General features: G+C 40.3%; 1 protein-coding gene across 4 annotated transcripts in view; it reads right to left on the bottom strand.

Moving 5' to 3' along the window:
- Positions 1–25240, bottom strand: part of dcc (DCC netrin 1 receptor) — a 496426-nt gene that overhangs the window by 406641 nt on the left and 64545 nt on the right. The window lies entirely within an intron of this gene.

The raw sequence follows: 25240 nt of genomic DNA, 5'->3' as shown, positions 1-25240 counted from the left end.
ATTTAATATGAATAACATAATGATTAATTTCAGATGATAATACTTTTCACGGTTAGGTCCGGTCTGACAGCGCTTAGCTCTCTGCTGAAGATCACTGCTGCTCTAAACAAAGTCAAAAATCCTACATCCAAACGGAATAAGTATAATGAATTATTATTAGGGCCGGGACTTTAACGCGTTAATTAAGATGAATTAATTACACAAAAATTAAGGCGTTAAAAGAATTAACGCATTTTAATCGCACTTATTTTTGCACCGCGGAACGTTTCTCACTGGATGAGTTTCAGGGGTACCGATTATACTGGAGCACCAACTAACGTTCATTACTTCAGACAACAACAAACCACAGTGAACAATAGTCAAACGTGAACGAAGAAGCTGATGAGACCGCTTTGGTTGGCCCCGTGAATGGGACATTTTGTTTTAAAAAACGGACGGATGGAAGCGTCAATAAGAGCACGGTTGTTTGCAAATTATGCAAAAAGGAATTCGCTTATCACCGCAGCACATCAAGCCTCAAGTATCACCTCAATGCAAAACATATAACAGCTAGCGTGGAAGCTAGCGTGGACGTTAGCCCGACTCGGAGTACAAGGACCCACACCCAATTCGCGTTGATCAAACAGTGGCCTATGCAACAGAGATATTTTATTTTTCATCAGGATATCACTTTTTTATTTTATTTTAAATGGTACTATTTATTACGTTGTTGGTGCAACTGGCACTTTATGTTGAACTGTTTATTGTTTTGGCCAAGGTTATTGAGAGAGTTTGACTGAAATTGATTAGATTTTTTAAACCAACTGTTGGTAAATCAACAAAGTCTGTTATGGCCTCTGAAGCAACAGAGAGATGCTTTCTAATAGTCAGGGTTTCCAATGTTCTGAATGTACTTGAAAGTATTGTGTTTTACTTAAAAAACAAAGTGTTATAGTTTACAGAAGGTCTACCTACCTATAGGCTACCTGAATCTCTGAAATGTACTATATTCCTAAATATGCTATTGCTACACTTTATGGCAAAAATTGCACTTTTCTGTTGGTCTTTGTTAAGAACCACCTTGAAAAAAATAAACAATGTTTTGTTGCTTAAGCTTATGTATTCAGTCATTATTCAATGGTATACTAAAATCCATGTTAAAAAAATTGCTTCTCACTGTTCTCAGGTCAAATATATATATGCGATTAAAAATGCGATTAATTGCGATTAATTAATTACAAAGCCTCTAATTAATTAGATTAATTTTTTTAATCGAGTCCCGGCCCTAATTATTATTAATACGTTAAGTCTTGTTCATTGTTTTTCACTTTTATTAAATGTTTGATATTTCCGGCACAGACCCTTTCATACCGGCAATGCGCGATAGAAACAACAGAAAGTGCGACAGTTTAAAGAGCCTGTGACAGCATCCCAACAACTGTTGTGCAATGAAATATTGGGCTACTAGTCATCTCGAACCGTCAGTTTAAAAAAGAAGGTGTGATACCGTTCCGATAAATATCAATAATTTCGAACATTGCGGGGAAATTCCTTCGACTCATTTTGAAGTTTTGGGGGAAGCCGGAAGTGACGTCAATGCGGGAACGCTTCACTGTGCGGCGAGAGAACCAAACACGGACAAAGTTTGTTGTCATGCGTAGAAATTGTGAATTACTGAGTTTAGGCACGTTAATAACGTTTTAATGAAGTTGACTACAGTATATTCATATTTGTCAGTGCTTTCATGTCAATTCGGGGAACATAAACATAAATGATCGTGGTGAAGATGATGATTAAATTAGGATTAAAAATCGGTAGTGAGAGCTAATGAATTTCCTCCCGTAGGATGTGATATAAAAACAAATCGATTACTTTTGTAGTTGTAAACTCAAGTGGATGAAACTACATTTATTAGTGCTTTCATGTCAATTCGGCGAACATATGATACATTAAATGATCGTGAGGAAGATGATTTAAAAATCGTTTGTTTGAGCCGGTCTGCATTTCCTGATCAGAAAACAAACCGATGCTTTTTGTAGTTGTAGTACACCAACATGGATTAAAAGTGTGTATTTTTTACCACAATGTTGGGGAAATTAATGTATAAAATGCATGGATTATTATTATTATTATTATTATTATTATTCCCACTCCGGCCGGGACGCTAGGTCCACCGTTCCCCCAGCAGCGAGGCCCCCCCCGTTGACAGTTTACGTGGGCGGACTGGCCATCTTGTCTGTCAAAATGCATCTTACGTTTCTAACTTGCAATATCATTATTTCCGCTCTCTTCACTCCAGAAGAGCGATCTCCCTGTGTCTCTCTGTGTGCGGGAGGCGGGGCCTAACAGACATGCTGCAGCGAACACATACATAATGGGGGTTGGGAGCTGTGGAATGTGAGCATCCCCCTTGGGAGACTTACTCCACACATTCCGATGGCCAATTAGCTTTAAACAAAGAATTTGCAACATGGGGGGTGGGGGCTTCTCAAAAGAGAAAATGCAGATATAATTCACTCTCTCGACTCGCTGGTATCTCGAGCTGAGCGCTCATTGGTGGTTTGTACCCACTGCTGATGAAACTCTCCATTGGCTCGGCAAAAGTTTGTTGTTGTTTGTGTCAGTTTTACGTCGCCACTTCCATTCACATTTTTCATCATTGTTCCACAATGTTTATCATGAAATTAATATCCATATATTTTATACTATACTACATGCCAACCCTACCGATTTGGGCGGTAGTCTACCACTTTTGACATGTTTCTACCGCCTACCTACTTAGCTGGCTTTCCCTACCGATTTTCAATCTTCCCAAACTATAACAAATAAAAATGACACTCCATAGACACTGGAATCGACTTTTGGTAGACATCGTTTGCAGCGTGATCGCATCATACAAACAGTAGTCCTCTGTGTTTCTGAAAGAGAAACAACGTGCAGACCGGGGGTAACGCTGCGGGAAAGGCAGCGTTACCCCCGACGAGGTATTTGAGTCCTGCAGGATTTCCCAATTAATATCAGTGTCTCGAAAACACATGTTGGCGACTGAAAGACATCCAGTGTTTGGTCTTTTCCGGAAGCATCCTACAGTGTCTCAACTGGAAGAGGACCACAAACACACACAAAATATAATGCAATTCTGAGATTTGGGGATATTTATCTCCCATTCTTTCACTTTTTCTGACATTTTCAACACCAAACATGTCGTTAATGTGTTTAGTGAACTACAGCAATCTGAAAGCCTGTGCATTATTTATATCACACTTTATCAGTATAAAAATGCAGGAAATGACTTTTTTAATGCAGTATTTTCTGATTTATGGCGCAACACAAAGATATTTCGCTCTGTGCAAACCTTTGACTCTAATATGTCAACAACATGAAACAAGAATATGAACCTGTCTTTATCCAATGTTCACACAAGAGTTCTACATCCTGACACATCCTTCATCTACACTGTCTCAACTGAAAGAGGACCAGAAACACATTAAAAATAGAATAAAATGTGGAGACTTTGGGATATTTATCTCCCATTCTTTTACTTTTCGGGCATTTTACAGACCAGACATGTCGTTGATGTCACTGTTTACCAAACTACCAATTTTTCTGAAAAATGCATAAAATGATGCAATATATGTTAAATACATGGTTTATACATGTAATTACTGGGGTTCCATTTCTTCTGATTACCTAATTTGGGTGTGCACATTTGCCACGCGCAAACCTACCTCTTTTGGATTTGGAAAGGTTGGCATGTATGCTATATTTGCACTGCTTACCGTTTTCATACTTTATATATCTTAGCATATTCATACACACTGTTAATACTGCTCACAGGCTGCTGTGTATAACTAGTGTATTCATACCCCTCACTGTTTATTCATCATTCAATTAATTCTATATTTTATTCTGTAGATTGTGTACATTACTTTTCACTTTACTGCTTGTTGCACCGTTAGAAGCTAAACTGCATTTCGTTGTCTCAGTACCTGTAATCTGTGCAATAACAATAAAGCAGGCATCTTTATTGTGGCCTCAACAATCAAGTTCTAAGTAGTGCAATATGAAATAAAAACAACTACACTCTTTTGGCAGTGTTGTGGTGCCGAGAGATGGGAGTCGGAGGAGGGGTATCAAAAGTACAAGCTAGACTTTTATTTAGCATCTGAAAACCATTGTAAACAACTTCATGCCCGGGAAGCGAAGACCGGCGGAAACAGGAAGTCCGGTTCACTAAAATGTCCGTGCAGAACAATACCCCAACCCATAGATCCGTGGGTGAATAATGTCAATCACCACAGTGTACACATTAACAACAACTACACTATTTTGGCAGTGTAACAATTAAACAAGAACTACACTCTTTTGGCAGTAACAATTAGATAAATAATAAACGGTCAGACTGACACTGAAGACAAACAAACTATTTTCAGCAATCAATGTGTTTAGTTGACTCTGGGTGACATGTGGCGATTTAAAAAAATCGTTTTTTGGCTGTTTAGATGGTGTTGCTCCATCTGGGTCACTGCCGGTGGTTGAAACGGTGGGGTCTTTGGCGACTTCAGGAGATCGGCATTGCTGTTATTCGATGTGGACAATGCTTTCTGTCCTGCACACAGTCTACATTTGACCGTAATATTTTGTGCGTCCTTTATCGCCACAAATTGAAAATAGTGGTTATATCTCCAAGTTGTAAATGCGCTGCTGTTCTCGCTGATACTTGCATCTGCCATAGTGTGTGTGTGCTGGTGGTGGTTGTTGCCGTGTATGTGTGTGTGTTAGCCTTAGCAAGTGTTTGTGTGTCTGTGTATTTTCCCCATAAGGAAAGACCCGCCCAACTCTGTCTCTGATTGGCTTACCCTGAAATGTTACCCCGCGTTAACCAATCATCACTCCTCTCTGGTCACTTTCACTTTTCCATGGTACTGTGAGAGGACATCGCTGTATTCGCCTGTAAATTACATCCGCAGGGAGATTCGGTTCAGTTGGATCACATAATGTAACGCAGTAACGCACCCATTTAAATCACAGTAACTATAACGGCGTTACTGAATGGGAATAGTTAACTAGTAACGTTATTAGTTACCGCAAAAGGTAGTTGTGTGCGTTAGTTTGTAACATGTTAGTCCCAATACTGGTAAACACAGCTTTTTGCTAGAAGCTCCTCTGAGACGTTTCCTTGATGTTATCACAACTAAAACCTCAGATCCCAAGTGGAAAGACTGGACTTTCGAATCTTCCATTCAGATAGACATCTCAAACATCATTGTTAAATTCTGGACCGGCCGTATTCCAGACCATGATGTTGAGACCTATTTGAAGAGATACGGAGATATTATCAGCAAATACAAACCAATAGATAAATTTGGAATATGGTATGGAGTGAGAAAATACAAAATTAAGATGAACAGAAACAGTGATGGTGAGATCCAAAATCTCCCAAATTCGATTTCTCTTGGCCCCTATAATGGGAGAATAATTTACTCAGGGCAACCCGTCACCTGTTTCATCTGCAACTCAGCTGACCATCAGGTCAGAAAATGCACCACAGTGAAATGTTGGAGATGCAATGAACTGGGCCACAAGGCTAAAGATTGCAATTCAGACAGTCTTTGCAACCTGTGTGGAAAGATTGGGCACACCTTCTTCAACTGCCCATCTTCTTATGTAAACAAGGCAAAAACCCAGCAACAGCATGGTCCTCCTTCAGTCACCCAGCAGCAGCAGCCTCGTCCTGCAGCCCAGCAGAAACCTGGTCCTGGACTCCCTCTAGCCACCCAGCGCCAGTCTGGTCCTCCTTCAGTCACCCAGCAGCATCAGCCCCTTCTTTCAGCCCAGCGGCAGTCTGGTCCTCCTCCAGTCACCCAGCATCAGTCTGGTCCTCCTTCAGTTACCCAGCAGCAGCCTGGTCCTCCTTCAGCCACCCAGCATCAGTCTGGTCATCCTCGTCCTGCAGCCCAGCAGCAGCCTGGTCCTGATCCTTCAGCCCAGCAGCAGCCTGGTCCTCCAGCCCAGCAGCAGCCTGGTCCTGGTCCTTTAGCCCAGCTTCAGCCTGGTCCTCGTCCTTCAGCCCAGCAGCAGCCTGGTCCTGGTCCTTCAGCCCGGCATCAGCCGGGTCCTCGTCCTCCAACCAAGCAGCAACCTGGTCCTCGTCCTTTGGCCCAGCAGCAGCCTGGTCCTCGTCCTTTAGCCCAGCAGCAGCCTGGTCCTCGTCCTTCAGCCCAGCAGCGGCCCGGTCCTGGTCCTCACCCAGCAGCCCAGCAGCAGCCTGATCGTCGTCCTACCAGCAAGGATGTCTGTCTCCCTGAAGATCAACAGCCTTCAACTCCTGAAGATAACTATCCATCCCAGTCAGGTGAGGGTAGATTAACTATTGATGTGGAGAGCGAGTACAGCTCTGAGAGTGAGATTGAAGATGAGAAATATTATGAGAGTGTGAGCGAAAGCCCAGGATCTGACTCCAGCCCTGACAGCCTTACAGCTGGTCAGCGAGTCAGCATGCCCCTCTACTCGCCCCCTGAGAGCAACTCGGGGTCTTTTTCACCAACTCCGGAATTTCCAGAGCCCCCGAGTGAGGCTCAGGGGGAAGTCCCGCCTGAGGTCTCAAAAAAGAGACCTGCAAGTAGAAACTTGAACGAAATAGAAAAACGGGCTAATTTAGAGACAATATAAAACCAATATGAGCTTCATAAGCGTCGCGACTTGGAATGTACGTGGTGTTCAATCTAGGAACTTTCGAGACAGGAAAATTAAATATTTATTAGACACTAATTGTGATTTCCTCTTTACGCAGGAACTTAGATTGAATACCACCAGGGATGTTGACGATGTTTGTAAAATGTGGCATAAAGGAAAATGTATTATATCCATCGGAGATAGCAGAGCTGATGGAGTTGGTATTTTCTTCAAAGAAAAAGACATCACTATTATTAGAAGAAGGGACATAATCCCAGGAAGGCTGCTTATGGTGGATTGTTTTTATAAAAATGAAAAATATCGACTTATTAATATTTATACTGCCCCTGACGCAACAAATAAGTTACATTTATTTAGAAAACTTAGAGAAATATTAACAGTGGGTTATAAAATTATATTAGGTGGAGATTTTAATACAGTAACGGAAGACATAGATAGGTGTAGTACAGCTGTTTTTAAACTGAGGGCGGAAGGAAAACTGTTGAAAGAAATCTGCAGCGATGCAGGCCTTATCGATGTCTGTCGCTCACTGAACCCCGCTGGAATAGATTTCACTAGATTCGACAAAACAACAAAAACCCGTATAGACAGGATTTATGTATCTAATCACTTCTCTGTTACAACCTATAAAACAATATTTAATGACTTTTCGGATCATCTTTTGGTCCAAACGTCATTGTCCTCCGGAGCCCCTTCCACTAGAGGCTTCTGGAAACTGAACACACAGTGCCTAAAAAATATTTGTATTTCAACAGAATTAAAACTGGAAATACAAAAAATTATACAATTGAGATGCTTAACAAACTCTGATATCAAATTATGGGAAACATTAAAAAGTAGGTTAAAACGTTTTTTTTTAATTTAAATGTAGGGAATTAAATAAAGCAAAAAATATTAAATATGAATCATTAATCAAACAATATATTAATTTAAAGCAGATTAAAGTTAAAACTAAAACGGTAAAAGAAAATATATCTAAATTAAGAACTGAAATTGATCAATTAAACCAGGAATCATATAATTTTCATACATCTGAAATAGATCAGAGAGGCAACTTGGCTCAAGCCATTAAAACCAACCAAAAGAAAATCCAAAATAAATTCATCAAATGTATACAAAATCAAGAAGGTTGTATTGTGTATAATGAAAAACAGAAACGGGAAGTGATTAGAGATTTATGTTCTGAAGCATATAAAAAAATAGACATTGAAACGGACTGTGTTAAAACTCTGTTGGAAACAATCCCTCCGTATAATATCCAAGAATTTGATTTCCTCCTTGGTGAAATTAGAAAAGACGAGGTGATCCAGGCGGTGAAAGAGCTGAATGTTGGTAAGAGCCCCGGTCCTGATGGCTTGCCCACTGAGTTTTATCAACTATTATCTGATGATGTTTTGAACTTACTGACCTCTATGTTTAATGAAGGTCTCAGCAGTGGTTGTATGGGGGACTCATTTTATGAAGGTGTCTTGTCTCTACTATATAAAAAAAACGATGAAACTGATATAGATAATTACAGACATTTAACTATTATGAATACCGATTATAAGATACTAGCAAAAATAATAATGAATAGATTAACAGATATATTAGATAAAATAATAGATAAGGAGCAAACATGTGCTATAAAAGGTCGCCTTATGTGGGACAACTTATCAATTTTAAGAGAAATCATAAATAAACCAAAAGAAGAAAAAGTTTTTTTTATTATTGGACTTGACCAAAAAAAAGCCTTCGACTATTTATCAAGAGATTACTTATGGTCGGTGATGAAGGCCTACGGATTTCCTGAAATCTTCATAAACATGATTAAGTGTCTGTATTTTAAATCTTGTGTTTGTGTAAATGTGAACGGTGTGTTAACAAATGCATTTAATGTTGAAAGAGGGGTTAAACAGGGCTGCCCTTTAAGCGCAGCTCTGTACGTGCTAGCCATAAGTCCATTAATTAAAATAATAAACAACGACAGGCTCATATCAGGAACTCCAGTTGGCCATGCGCCCAAGATAACTGCCATCGCCTATGCAGACGATGTCACTGTTATTATAAAAAACCAACAAGAAATGGATGTTTTAACAAACCACCTAAACTTATACGAATTGGCATCAGGAGCTAAATTAAACCACGACAAAACTGAAGGTGTTTGGATAGGCTCCGACGTTGCCAAAGGCGACATAAACATTCAAGTGAAAAAAGAAATTAAAATACTAGGAATAACTATTTGTAGCGACAATTGTGCCGAACTCAATTGAGAGAACAAACTAAGTGAAGTCAAAGAACAAGTTAAACAATGGGAGAACAAAGATACAAATTATAAATCAAGAATAAATATAATCAAATCTTTCATTCTTAGCAGGATCCTTTTTCTGGCAAAGATTTTCCCCCCACCCACGCAAATAATTGCGCAATTAAACAAACAGTGCGTTAATTTGGTGTGGGGTACAACCAGGGAGGTTGCAAAACGGAATTTGTTGTTTAAAAGTAGGGAATATGGAGGCCTGGGAGCCATAGACCTGGTATTAAACTGCAAATTACCTTTGTAAAAAACATCTCCGCTGCAATACACAGGAAAGCACCTTGGGTTGAGGAGGGAAGAATGGGATGGAACAAAAGAAGAGGGCGCGCTAGAAACGGACCTTACTATAAATTAGTGTATGGTGACTTCACAACGGAACTTCAGCATTTAGGGATTGATTGGATCGGGCTCCCAAATAGAGTAATCTTTAAAATAGTTAACGATTTTAAATATGGAGGTAATATAATGTACAAAAACCTCACACCTGGCGAAGGCAATGAAGTTTTAAAATTAATTAAATGTAAACAATTATCGGAGAGCATGAGTGACGTGAGGTGGTTGATATCTGTTAACAGACTTGCGGTCAGAGCTGTGGTCTCATGGAGCTGTTATGTCAAAACTAAAACATGCCCCATGATTAACTGTGAGGAAGACGAGACCTTGCAGCACCTCCTCATGGACTGCTACAGAGCTGAGGAGGTGTGGTCGCTCCTGCGGGGCATTGGTTTAGTATTCAATGTAAGATATGCCTCCATTATGTTTTGTATTCTGGATGAGGGGATGGGCATAAAGCAAAGGGAACTTTTTCAGATGGTAATTTGTATCGCATGTATGAAAATATGGAAGACAAGGTGTAAAATGATACTGAACCAGAGAGTAATAGGCAGTAACACCATCATGAAACAGATACTTACTGAACTAAGGAGAAGAAAGACCCTGGACAAATCCCAGACTCTGCCATGGGGCATCTTGAGTCTGTGACATAACTGAGCCGCATAAAATAAAACGTGCTCTCCTTATGTTATTTATATATTTTTACTTTATGTGATGTATGTATTATTAATGTAACTTGTATATCTATAAAATGTACTGCCCTAATAATTTAAAATAAATAAAAAAAAAAATAAAAAAAAAAGTAAACACACACCTGATCACCTGAGAGCTGCCGTTTCATTCAGACTGTTTAAACAAAAAAAACGTTCTGATTTTAACAACTCAATGTGTGATTGTTATAGCAGTAATATTAGACACTAATAATACAGTAAACTATTAACACTTTACATATTATTGTTTGCCCGTGGGATTAGTATTATCGGTGGTGAGAGCCGTGCTGCATTTTCCTCCGGTCGGATGTGATATAAAAACAAAGCGATTATTTTTGTTGTTGTAAACTCACGTGGATTAAACTACATGTATTAGTGCATTCATTTCAATTCGCAAACATATGATGCATTAAATGATCATGAGGATGATGATTGAAAATCGTTTGTTTGAGCCGGGCTGCATTTCCTGATGAAAAAACATAGCGATGGTTTTGTACTTACACCTACGTGAATTAAACAACATTATTTTGTTAAATAAAAACATGGTGATGTTTTGTAAATGATTACATGTCTCTTATTTAGCACAGAATATGATCCTATCCATGACATATGGATCTTAACAAATATCCGCTATATCAGACACCTTTAGATCTATCAGCTGTTTATTTCACATGAGTTCCAGTGTGGCAGCTTTTCACGGCTCCCCCTGGTGGATCCATGATCCATTGCAGCTGGTTTCATTAAAATTACATTTATTTATCAAGGGGGCGTATCAAGTCCTGCGGGGGGGGTTTTCCTTTTCAGCAGGGGCCCACCCCGTGCAGATCACGGACCCGCACAGGTAAGCGTCTGAAATGAAACGCTACATCTGTATGTAATGTGACCTCTACTGGCCAATGAAAACACAAACAGCCAAAAATAGCATGAATATGCTGCAATCAAGCCAATTGCCTCTAGGAGGTGCTATAACAGCAAAGCCGAAACTTACATGTAACGTGACACTCCCCGCCTGGTATTGAACACAATAGCACTATAGAGCTCCTGCGGATGATGTCACATATGCTGGTCACGTGACGAGAAACGAAGGGGGCAGCCATTTTGGCAGTAATCGCGTCAGTAAATTCATTGGCAGGCACTGGCAGACTGTCGAGGATGGTGGATAACTGCTGTGCACCAGGTTGCACAAATAGGCGTGGGAAGAAGAAAGGTGTATCTTATTATCGCATTCCAAAAGACGCGGAGAGGAGGGAAAAGTGGATCGCAGCGATTAAAAGAGCCAGGAGCCGTCTGAACAAGACTGAAAGATGGGACCCCCCGGCCGTTTGCTTTCGCTTATGCAGTGATCACTTCATATCAGGTGGGTGAAGGAATACAGTACAATGCTACAAAAATAGATAAATAAAGGTTAAAAACGCCAGCCACTTTGGTTGAGTACGTTCAAAAATACAAACTAGTTTCAGACGCACTGCAGTAGCTATCCAAGCTAATAAACAAACATGCTAACGTGACACTGCCGTAGCTAGACAAGCTAATAAACAAACAATGCTAACGTGACACTGCCTATCAAACTGGAATAATTTAATACTTACCCTTGCAGTGATGATGCCGAAGTTTTTGGATGTAAGACTCCACAGTTGAATGTTGTTTACGAAGCCGGACTGACACCATTTGTAAGCCTCCAAGCTTTTGTAAGCTCTGAGGGAGTCTCCTGAGTACACTGATGGAAAGCTTACAAGACAGCTGTGGATGTCCGCGTAGCGCAAGTCGGGTACATCGTCTTCAGAGCAGGAGGTTATGCTCTTGAAAAGCACACCGGGTGCATTATATGGGTCGCTTATATTTAATCTTTCTAATTTTGTACTATAAAGCCGAATTTCACTTGAATTAAAATGAGATGTATACTCGCACGGTAGGAAAACGCTGGCGCCGGTCGTCATGTTTACTGCCAAAATGGTGGCTGATAACAAAAAGTCACGTGACCGCAGGAGCTCTATTGGAGCGCAAACTACTGGGAGGTAAGTAAGAGTCTGTGTAACCCCTTGGGGGACATAAGCGCCACCAACTCTGTGATGGGACGGATGAAGGTATTTGAGTGGTGATATGTGCAGAGCCATCGATTAACTCATCATGTAGCATGCTCTTTCACTAGCATTGAGACACACAATGTTGTGTTTTTTTTTACTAAATCCTGCATGCACCATCCTGCTTCTAGAAATAACAATAACCAAATGTAGATTAATCCACCACCGAAAGTAGTCCCCAACCAATGTACTACTTCTTCCTGTTTGACTAACCCTTGCTGCATGGGCCTTCTGTTCTCACACCCATGTAAAAGAAAATACAAAACAAACTATTTTCCTTAGTGTTTGAGAAAAGCGGATCACATTACACCCCCTGCTGTTAGAGCAATTAACCACAGTAAACAATTAATAAATCACAGTATTATTGACTCTGCTACTGATCCATGTTGCTTCTCATTTTGGATTTTTCAGCACAAACACACACTGAGGTTGATCCATGGTCACTGTAGCAGCCATTAATTTCACACACACTACTTTCGAGGGGGAGACGGAGAGAGAGAGAAAGTGTCTCTCTACTCGTGCTCCTTCCCTCTATCTTTCTCTCCTTCTTACTGTCTATGTCTCTCCCCCCTCCTCCTCCTCCTCCTCTCTCTCTCTGGTGCTGGTCTCAGTGATGTATTGCTGCCATCACTGAAAATAATTACTTGTCTGCCCGTAATCTTTTATTTCACTGAAAGGCCGAGGGAAAGAAGAGAGGAGGAGGATAGAGAAAGAGAATAACTGGAGAAAATTAGTAAGTGGAAGAGGAGGAAGTTACTGTTGGTGTCTGATGAGGAGGAGGAGGAGGAGGAGGAGGAGGAGGAAGAGCAGGAGGAGGAAGAAGAAAGGTGGGGAATAAAAAAGGAAGGCACAGAGGAGAAGGGAGTTAGAAGGAGGGAGGATAATACAAAGATAAAGGAAGCGATGAAGGAGGCAGGGAACCTGTCATCAGAACAAGAAGAGGAGGATGATAAGGGGAAGAGTGGAGGAGAAGAAGGAAGGGAAGAGGATAGCCACGCTAGCATCAGATGAATAAAAGCTGCAGGTGTTAAACAATCTGATCCTGGAGCAGATTTAACCCTGACAGTAATCAGAGTCAGGGTCCTGTTGTCATGGCTTGCTGGGACACTGAACACCATTCTGGTCCTAACCTGTTCTAGTCCGTGATGGAAAACGTCATGTGGTCAAGGAAAGAATAATTCATAAGAATTGATATGCTAAAATAATCCCAACTCACATGTTGGCAGTATTCTATAAATATTTTTTGTTTTTTTTATGGAGCAACATTTTCACACACTCCAAAGAGGTTCTGGGCATATATCAGAAATAGTTTCAGCCACACAAAGCCACACAAAGCTCTGTATTCTTGTTGTTTCCTGTGATTCCAAGATGTAATAAAACCAAAAAAAGAGACAAGTCGTTTTTTCTCTTCTCCAAGCTAGACATACAATATGTGTCTTTTGGAAAAACGGGTCACTGGTTAACAAACCGCTCTCATTGTCTGGCCCTAGAGAAAATGACCTATGCTATAAAGCATAAACCTCCTACAAAATATGGGGGAAATTCTAACCATTTTTGGAAAGGAACTATATGACCTTGTCAATTAGTTTGCAAGACATCATTGGATGTGATGTAGCTTTTTGCCTACCAACTTTGGAACTTAATGTTAAACCTTTTGAAAATGTCCATTTACATCATTTTTGGAAAAAAACTAAATTCAAATAAAAATATTTGTCACAGAAAAGAAGATCCAATCAGAAACACACGTCCTCGCTAGTCTTCAATCACCACAGAGCCACATTACAGCGGGGGAACATGCTATAGAGGCACATCACTTTAATGTTGAAAGGAATCGTCCATGGGCATCATCATGTCTGCCACTGTCTCTGGGTTATTTCACTCTCTTAGGAACTTTCCAGAGCACTATTTGTCTGCTGAAGGAAAAGTGTATGGGGGAAGGTTAGGAAGAGAAAGTCCATGTGTGTCTTGCCTTTGTATTTTTATGGCACAACTTTATAATTGTACTTGTTATAAACTATAACAGCCATTTTTCGACTAGAGCTTTTTTCTGTCACTTACATGTAGCGATTTGATGTTCCCTCTGAGCTTCACCCTGAAACAAAGCATTTCTCCTTTAAATATTTACATATTTTATTAAATCGTTTTTCAAGTAAATAACTTTATAAAAATCAAGTCCCTTTTTAAAAATGCTTTTTGATTATTTGTTTAGTTTGTTGAATGTGATCTTTGCGCTACGTTTAGTGAAGGACAAACAGAGCGACCGCTCACTTCCTGTCTTCTCTGTCCAGAGCTAACATCCTCCCTTCAGTAAGCCTCTCCTTCCTAACGAGCCGTTTCCTGACCTTGGAGGTTTGCTTTTTGGCGCTGGGGCATAACAAGCGTCGGAGCGTCCTGTCAGCATATGGATGGGCCGTCCTGGTGTCGGGGTGGCTGGGACTCCATAGGAAGTACTGGACCAGCTCCAGAAGAGACATCCCGCCAAATTAAACAGATGTTTTCTTTGTTTTGTTTATACAATTGTTGCTCTTTAACTTATGTTCTCTTATCTTAATTTAGCTTTTTTAGTTTCCAGGCAAAGTAGTATTTTTCATTGTGTTGATCTTTATCGTTTTGTTAGCTATGTGTTGTATTTTGGTGTGGAATGTCCTTCAGTTTGAACGATACTTTCTTGTTTCCTTTGTTTCTTATGTTTAAATTATGCTTTTTTTCTTTAGGTTTGCTGTAATACATAACTTCATAATTATTATACATTCTTGTTGATTAAATGTGGTCTTCTTTTTGACTTTTTATATTGTTGCTTCTTTTTATTAGGGCCCGAGCACGGAGCGCGAGGACCCAACGGCGTCCGAGCACGAAGTGCGAGGAACCTATTGTTATTGCTGGTATTATTATTATCGTGCTGGCGTTTCCTCTTTTTGAGGTTTTTAGGATGCTTAAAAAGTTGTATAATTTTGCACGGACGCCAGGTAAAAAATTCAATATTCTGGAGTCAATGGGTTAAATATTCCAACATGCTCACTAGCGCCACCTATCAAAATCCCATTTCGGAATACATTTACAAATTCGCACCGTAACTCCGAATAACCTGAAATGTTGCACACATATCCGGGAGGACCTACTCTACAAATAATCCTCTTGGAACCCTAAGCTCCGCATACATTATTTTTTTGTATTGGCATAATTTACATAAACAGTTAAATATTCACTTAAATTTCAATTTTCAGTTTTTCAACACCAAACTTCGTATACAGCATCGGTGGAGGGTCAGACACGTTACCGTAGAAATTGAGCATGTTAGGACTATAAATATTGCCGCCGTCAATCAAAACGTACTCGCAAAAAGGCGGGGCTTAGAAAGAAATGCTCATAACTCATCAACAATGTTTCCAAACAACACAGATTTTGGTGGATAGGTTCAGTCTGTCCTGGGGAATAGGCACACCAAAGCATTTTCATGTTGGACTATAGGGTGCGCCAAAACACCAATTTATAACTCAAGAGCGGATGGACTAATCTTTTTTTTTTTTTTTACACATACTCTCGGGGTGACTATGAACTCAGATGTAAAGTGTCGCAACAAATTCAGAATGTGGGCGTGGCCTATATTTTTTTTTTAAATTGCGATAGCATAAAATGACCTTCGGACGCAAAACTTGGGACACACGTCAGAGCCCACGCCTTTTTCAAGAATGTAAAAAAAAAACTAAATTTTTCAAAAAAACTGCTCACTAGCGCCCCCTATTGTGTGGTAGTCACATATAGTTTCTCAGAACTTCACAAATTTTGGCACAGACATTCCTCATGGAATTTCGGACATATTTGTAAACAGATTTCATTAGCCCCGCCCCCCAAGAAGTCGTTTCTCATGCATTTTAAGCACATTCTTGCGAACTCCTCCTAGGGGAATGATCAGAAAAATTCCAATTCAGGACACGTTCAGCCCCTATCCAATATGATGCTAAATTGAGAAGAACATTTTTGATAGCTCAATCGTGGAGGTCGTAAGCTAACAGCAACTACACAATTTTTGACGATTTACAAGTCGCAAATGACTCCAAACTACTACATTTCCATTTTTGGAAACCTTTACAAAGTGGCACCATCACTCCGAATGACCTGACATTTTGCCCACTTATTCGGGTGAACCTACTCTACATATTATGTCCTTAAACCCCAAAGCTCCACCTACTTCATTTTTTTTTAATTAGCATAATGTTAAAAACAGTGAAATATTACCCTAAATTTTCATGTTTTATTTTTCAACGCCAAACTTAGTATACAGCATCGGTGGTGTGTCAGACACATTACCGTAGAAAATGAGCATGTTCAGTCGATAAATATGCCCGTCATTAATCTAAACCTGTTTGCAAAAAGGCGGGGCTTACAAATAAATGCTCATAACTGGTTAGGGTTAGGGTTTAGGGTTAGGGTTACACACACACCGGCTCTATTGGTGGCAAATTCAATTACAACATAAACCTATACACTCCACAACAGACACCTACTGACTGTACAACACACACATACAGCTCCTAAAGCATATAATGTATATCAGGCTACAGCCCTTGCATATTTTATTATGTGAAGCACTATATGGTTTCATGAAAAATATCTACTGTTTACTTTTAGATATCTACTAAAGCATACAAATAAAGTGTGTAATGTAGGCCTGTTACATATATTATTGCTGTTCTCACTGTAAACATCGCGTCACAATGAAAGCGGTTGTATTAAAAAAAAATAGCCTAACATCCAGGGGAGATGTGATTAGTGAGTAAACAAACAGTAAAGGGCAGAAAGTCTGATGCACATTTGATCATCTTGAATAACTTATAATCACAACGGGAACAGTTTGCAGAGCTGTGCTTCGTTGACAAAAGTCCAGCCATGCGTCATGCCTCTTTTAACCATCACCGTTGGCTGAAATCGACTCCTGAGAACTCATCAGTGTACCCTCGGTTATAGCTCCTCCAGAGAGACTCCTCTCTCCTCTACATCTTTGTACCCTTGGTTATAGCTCCTCCAGAGACACTCCTCTCTCCTCTAAATCAGTGTATCCTCGGTCACGGCTCCTCCAGACAGCCTCCTCGATAATCGATCCTCGATGAGCCTTTAGAGAAATTAGTTTTCCTTCCAGACGGCGCGCCGACATCCGTTTCCGGGTTGCTGCTGGAGGACCTGGGAGTCTGGGACGCGAAATTAGAGAAATGACAAACGGCTCATTTCCGAGGACTCGCACGCGTCTGTTTGACGCCGGGACGACCGGCTTCCCTCCCCGACAGGCGCACGGACGCGAGGGCCCGCTCATCACTGCGCGCACAAGTGCGACCGCAGTTTTAATTTGTATTGATTTGGTCTCCGATTTTACTTGGAGACTGATAGGATTGCTGTTTGAAACCAATTAACATCAGTGTTAGGCCCAATCCCAAATCACCCCCTACACCATACCCCTACACACTCCCCCTCCGTTTGCGCGTTCACGCGGAGGGTCCGCCATATTAAGTGCTGTTCCAAAGCAACGAGTGTGGAGCGGTGTGGAGCATAGATATATAAACACTAGATGACTCACCCGCGCTGCTGGCCAATGGAGACCGACGTTGCCACATGGCGGCCATCTTGCCACAGGCAGCTCGCTCATTCATAACATGTTTATGGTGCACTATTGAAATAACCGTAGATTGCTCCATTTTCAACACATTTTCAAACAGTTTGGTTCGTTATAAACATCAAAGATGTAGTTATGATACTGCACACTTATAATTGTAATCATTAGTTAAGAGTATTTTTGTGCAGATCACTCACCTCACAACAGCTGTAGCAGTAGTTGTTGACTGTGGCAAGATGGCCGCTGGTGAGCTACGCTGGTGACTCCCCCTTGAGCCATCTATCCTTTATATATATCTATGGAGTGGGCTATCAAGCCCTCAAACAGCGAGTCTGCATCGGTGCTGACTTGAGATCGGTCTCTACCTGACCGGTCTCAACGCTGTGTGTTTCCGTCAGGAACAGTGTTGGGTGTAACGCGTTACAAAAGTAACGGAGTTACAGTAATATATTACTTTTTGCTGTAGCGAAGTAATGTAATGCATTACTAATGAAATTTGGGTAATATATTGCCCGTTACAATGCTCAGTAACGCAGTTACAACACATTTTAACCCGAAATTAAATGGTGTTTTGTTTTTTAAGAATGCACTAACATAGCGAGACATTCCGACAGCGGACAAATTGTGCGGGTAGATTAGTAAACCTGGTGTTTACCCTTCAGGCTTCGCGTCGAGATCTTCGGGGAAGTTGAACGTTATGCAACCATTCAAAAAAGAGAACGTAGCGAAAAATACTAACAACAAATTGTGTCAGGTGCGCGTGACCTGCTCCGCTGCGCATGCATCATTTCCAAAGTGCTTTCACAGCAGTGCCACACATCTGATCTGTGGATAATCATTTATACGAAAATGGTTTAAGCAACCATCACTAAACGCCAGCAACACTGCATCTACTGCAGACAGCAGCAACAGGTCAGATGCGGACATCACGTTACCCTCCGTTGTGGACACTAGCTTACTCCCGCCTGACTCGCCGGCTCCGGAGCAGCAGTCTTCGTCGCCCGAAACTACGCCGCCCCTCTGCGGCCCGCAGGTGCCAGGTATATCTAAACAACTACCCGCCTGTACAGTGGGGTAAGGCGGTCATTTTGCAGCTTGTGGTATAAAAATAGACAATGGCTAGAATATTCATGTGAAAATAGTACCATATTCTGACATGCCTGGAGAAATGTTGGTAATATTGTAATGTAACTTATTACTTTCAAAAGAGAGTAATAAGTAATATGTAATATATTACATTTTGGAAGTAACTTGCCCAACACTGGTCAGGAAACAAGCTGTTAACAAGTTGTTCCAGCAAACATCCACTGATAAACTGTGATGTTAACAACCTCATGATAACCTCATATTTTTTTAACTTAGGATCATACCTGTGTTTAGTCTAGAAAAAAAGGTAAATGTGTCCATTTTATTATAAAGTTTTGTATATTTACAGACTGTTGCAAAAACTAAGAAGCTTATAAACATCAGGTTTAAAACTAAAAGAGCTTTACAAAAAAGTAACACAATTAAAGACGTTTGGAGTTTTATTTGAGTTATTAATTTACATTTTTTGTCAAAGAGATGTTGATTTGAAACCGTTGTTACATAGTTACGGCATTTCCTGTTTCTGCCGGAGAGAGGGGAGTTTGTCCTAAAGCTTGACGCTGTATTTATACCCTTAACCCTTAATGGAGGGAACTTCATTCAGCTGCGAGTGTAGCTACAGACTCCGTCACGGAGGGGTAGGGTTGAAGGGGTGATTTGGGATTGGGCTTTAGGATCAGGACAGCATTGTCCCGATTTTCGTGGGAGACTCCCGATTTCATTGCCCTCTCCCGGTTTCCTCCCGGGGTCATATTTCTCCCGCATTTCTCCCGATTTCTGACAAAATCTGATTTACACACGACTGTTTCCACTCGGACTTTAATACAGCTACACCATTGTTTGGTTTCCATGGTAACACGTCTCTTTAGTAGCGCGTGCAACTCAAAGTTTGAGAGGGTGAGGCAGATATTCACAGAAAACAGAACAAGAATCGACAACTACTCTCTGCGCACTCCTTTCCTGTAAAATACAGGTCCAGCCCACACATATGCTCCATCAAGGACGGTGCTACAGGCCGCAAGGCAGTGCACTTAGTTACAACTACCATAAGCATGTTAATCTAACAGTTCCGGCGATCCACTAGCACCCCCCCCATTTTGCATTTTGAAATACTCCCGATTTCTGAGGTCTAAAGGTTGGCAAGTATGACACACACACACACACACACACACACACACACACACACACACACACACACACACACACACACACACACACACACACACACACACACACACACACATACACACACACCACCTTATCCGCCTTAAGAGCCTGTGGATAGCAGACAGGGACTAATGACCTTCACACACAACACACCGACCATATGTGTCTCAGTGTGTGTGTGTGTGTGTGTGTGTGTGTGTGTGTGTGTGTGTGTGTGTTAGTGTGTGTGTGTGTGGGGGGGGGGGGTGAGATTGCGTCTGTTTGTGTGTGTGTTTAAGATTCTTTGTTTTCTCTTATCCTTATCCATAGTTATGGTATTTTCTTGATACAAAACATCAAAAATAGTACACCTCTTCACAGAAATGTGAACACAAATGTTCTAGTGGAAATTCCAATGTTCTGTCTGTCTGATGGTGAAAGTAAGGATGATAAAGTTGTGTTTATTCCACTCATGAGTCTGTTGAATATGTAACTCTTTAAGGTCATTATACAAATATATAGTATGGACTACTAAAGGAAAAGGAGTTGATGAAAGACATTTCTACCACAGTTTCTCAGGACTGCTTCCTGAACCACGCACAGTTCAGGGTCTGACATTCGTAGGAGATAATGATGAAAAACAGGGTTGTTTTTTGCTTTGTTGGGCCAATCTGGCGTAAACGTATTACCAGTAGATGTGTAATGTTTGAAACAAACAATGTAGCTATACTGGGGGTTTATGTGTGGAGCTGTTGAGTTGCAGACAAAGTGCTAGCCTGGTAAGTTGCTGGCTAGCAAATCAAATGAAAATGGTTGTGCTTGTAGCTGTATGCACACCAATTTTACCGAAAATTGTGTAGAAATATCAAGACGTTCTTCATTCACAACACGCTGAAACGTGTTTAAGAGTCGAGGTGTGTTTATGGTTACAAGCTGTAATATTACAACCGCTAGCAATTTTTGCTTGGTTATCTCGCTTTCGGGCTTTCAGTTAGCTGAGTTGGTAATAACTCCTGCGCTGTTGTGTCTACATTATTGTCTTTCAAATTCAACTAAAACTAAGAAAGCAAAAGATGATGAAATGGGTACCACTTTGCATAAGACTACCCCTATAAGCGGTTTACGAATAGTTTGTAAGTCATTTATTAATTAGGTTGTGAACACTTTATAAATCATTAATACGCTTTTATAAGACATGAGATAAACAGGGCAACTGTGACCGGTTGCTTGCCAAATAGTGAGCCCACATTTACTGTATCTGTACTGCTAAGCCTTATATTGGCTACTTAGCTTACTTCGTCTTCTTCATCAGCCAGCATCCTTGGTATCTGTTGTTCACTGAGTTGATTCTCCCCCCTTACATCTTGATGTTTCTTGGCATCTCTTATGACCATTTATTAATGAGTTACTACCATTTATAACTGGTCAAAGGGAGCCTTATTGTGACGTGTGAAACACATCACCATTTATTAATGAGTCACTAACATTTATAACTACTGAAAGGGTGCGTTGTTTTAAAGTTTAATACACATGTCCATTTATGAATGAGTTATAACATTCACGCTTACCTAATACACATTTTTCACATGAAATGCAAAGTAAGATGCAAAAGAGCCAAGCAAACATTTTAGTCACATGTGAAGAAAATCAGGACTCAAAATAATGACTGTTTAGTATGACTGATACACATATTTAAACATAAAAGCTTTTCTCTGACATAAATTAAAGACTTGGTAAGACATAATGGTACTCAAACTGGAAAGGCTTTGTGTATATCCTTGAACAAGCGTCCAAGCAGGGTGAGCAGAGCCAAGCCTAGATTACCATTCAAGAACCTTGAGGTGTTCCTCCAACAAACTCTACGGACATGTCCTTTGACGGTCGACCTAGCTCTTTCATTATGGCCCTGTGTGACTGGAGACTATAAGGCTACACAAAACCCAAACATGTCCTTAATGTTAATCAAGGCAAATATATGTAATATAACCGTTAGACTGCAGCTAACTGTGGGGCTACAAACCCCTCACACAGTGAGAGAATAACTTGAGATGGTTATGTTATCTCTGTAACAAAGGGGAGACAGTTAACATCAAGGGGAGATGTTATTAGGCCATGCAAATACAGGGTCAACTAAGTGATAAATTAAAGGTGGGGTAGGTAAGTTTAAGAAACCGGCTCGAGATACACTTTTTGTTATATTCCATGGACATATATTCCATTAACATCCCGATAGCCATATCTTAAGTGCTTTGACAAAAAAATCCATTAAAAAATGTCATCTGTGGAAGCCGTAGTACTGTAAAAAGCACGACCAATCATCTGAGTCGGCCCGGCTAAAATAACTGGATGGCCTACCTGCCTGTCAGCCTTCCATCTTTGCACAAACTTATCTCGTGCCCTCATTGGTCATGTGCACGTTCGTGTGTGTTGGAGGAGGGGCTCTGTAAGGAAGTGGCAGACTTTTTCCGGCTGTGCATTTTCAAATTCTAGCGCACTCGAGCTGGTTTCTCCAAAATTAAATACCCTACCTTTAAGTGTTGTATAATATATGTTCTTGAATAATGTTATTTCATAAATAGTTGTTAATGTAATGATTACATGTTCTCCTTATTCAGTTCCACTATCAGATGATACTGAAGGTGATGACCCTGAGGGAGAGATGCAGGCAGAGCTCAGTGGACAGAACTGGCAGGTACAGAGGAAAATGTTTCAATAGGCTATTACTGACACTGAACAAAACCAAAGGAAATGTAATGACAACAGTATAAGCAAGCTATGTTCATGTTCTCTCAATAAGTTATTATACTGTAGTTATTGATCAGAGTTTAATCCATCCCAATGCTGGTTCTTATTCAGTACCAGCAGATGCTGAGGAGGTTGACAAGACAAGTCAAGATTCAGGGTCCAGCACAAGGGAAATTGCAACTGAGGAGAAAGACAGCGAAAGAGATGCACAGGAAGTTGAAACAGAGAGGCCTTTTGATTATTTTGCTCGCCCTCAGCCAACCACCCACAACAAACTTCCCAGAAAGCCATTCCCAAAGTATTCCACAGCAAGGATGGGACAACTAGAAAATGGTTAACTTACTGTGAATCATCGCACTCTCTATATTGCTCGCTGTGTCTCATGTTTGCCATGCCTGCCAGTGACAATGCTTTTGTGAAAGGAGGCATGCAGGCATGGAAGCATGTTCACCAAAGAATGGAAGAGGATGAAAGAAGCGGGTTGCATCGAGATAGTGCAGGTGCATATTTCCTGAGAGCAAGCAGAGCTGATATCAGTAGCCTATACTCAAAGTGATTGATGCATTTAACTCCAAAATAAAATAAAAAATCTTCCCGGGGGAGCATGCCCCAGGACCCCCCTATAGAATTTGGGGTCCACCCCCAAATAAAACATGTTCACATGGAAAGGTTCCCTAATACATATGCACACTATTTTTTAACAATATCCTATGTTCATATGTTTCTATTTGGGTAGTAGATTTAAACTACAGGGCAGCAACGTTGTAAATATTGACGATACATCCAGCAAAACGCCCCCCAAAAAAACTGGTAGTGGCCTGGCTGGGTGTATAATTCCCGGCCTGACCTACAGATGTAGCACCTCATTTCGGATACCCCTACCGATGTGGGGCCATGATCGGCACAAGGTCGGCCCTCGCTGAAAGGAAACCCCCCTGCATGACTTGATATGCCCCCTTGATCAATTATAATGAGACCAGTTGCAATGGATCATGGATCTACCAAGGGGAGCAGTGATTAAAAAACTGCCACAGTGGAACTCATGTGAAATAAACAGCTGATAGATCTACAGTAGAGGTATCTGATATAGCGGATATTTGTTAAAGGTGACCTATCATGCAAAATGCACTTTTGTACGTCTTTTATACATGAATATGTGTTCCAGGGAACTCACCAAGTGTCAGAAAACACAACCCTCTCTATTTTCCTCTATACCCAAATCTCTTAAAAAGGGGCTGCAACGGATCTGATACAGACTGATCCAGATTTGAAAACTTCTATGACGTCACAGAAGTGGCGCTACGGCTATTGGGCCAACTCCACCAATCAGGAGGAGACAGCCACAGACATTGCCGTTCGAAAGCGCTGGAGACGCTGTAATACATATGCCAGGCCTGTAAATGGTGCTGTTCTCACAGAATCAGCACATGCAAAGACAGTGTTAAATTGAGCGAAATGAGTAATGGCTAAAATGCATGATCTGTTTGGTATTTTGAAAAATAAAAAGTATACATTTGCCTTATATAGGTATGGTCCTACACTATATTATTCAAATAAAGCATGATAGGTCCACTGTAAGATCAATATGTCATGGATAGGATCATATTCTGTGCTAAATAAGAGACATGTAATCATTTACAAAACATCACCATGTTTTTATTTAACAAAATAATGTTGTGTAATCCACGTTGGCGTACAACACAAAACCATTGGTTTGTTTTTTCATCAGGAAATGCAGCCCGGCTCAAACAAACGATTTGTAATCATCATCCTCACGATCGTTTAATGTAACATATGTTCGCCGAATTGACATGAAAGCATGAACAAATATGAATTTGCTGTAGTCAACTTTATTCACGTGCCTAAACTCTAAAAAATAGGTTTATTTTTAATAAAGCCTTGTCGTCTCACAACAAGTGGGATTTATCTTTTATTACTAAACCTGTAGCATATTGTTTTTTATTCCCACTGTCACGGATATAATCATATTCTGCATTGAATAAGATACATTTAATCCTTTAAAAAAAATCGTATTTCATTTCTATTTAACGAAATACATAATTAAAAAATAATCGGTTTGTTTTTTTATCACATCCAACTGGAGGAAATGCAGCTCGGCTCTCACTACCGATTTTTAATCATCATTTAATCATCATGTTCACGATCATTTAATGTAGTAGGCTATCATTTGTTCGCCGAATTGACATGAAAGTACTATCAAATATGAATATGCTTTAGTCAACTTCATTAAAACTTTATTAACTTGCCTAAACTCAGTAATTCACTAAAAAAAGGTTTATTTTTAATGGAGCTTCGTCATCTCACCACGGGCAAACAATAATATTTACAGTGTTAATAGTTTACTGTATTATTAGTGTTTAATAGTACTGCTATAACAATCACACATTGAGTTCATTGTTGTGCAATGATAAAATCAGACCGTTTTTTTTTTAAATAGTCTGAAACTCGGCAGCTAATAATAAGATTAGATATACTTTATTTGATCTAAAATATTGATGTTTTTTTTCGTTATAGTAGCCTGTGAAAACCATAACAAATAAGT

This window comes from Notothenia rossii (genome assembly GCF_949606895.1).
Source record: "Notothenia rossii genome assembly, chromosome: 11".
NCBI classification, from domain to species: Eukaryota; Metazoa; Chordata; class Actinopteri; order Perciformes; family Nototheniidae; genus Notothenia; species Notothenia rossii.
Note: the sequence above shows the minus strand (reverse complement) of the source record. Positions and strands in the feature narration are given on the sequence as shown.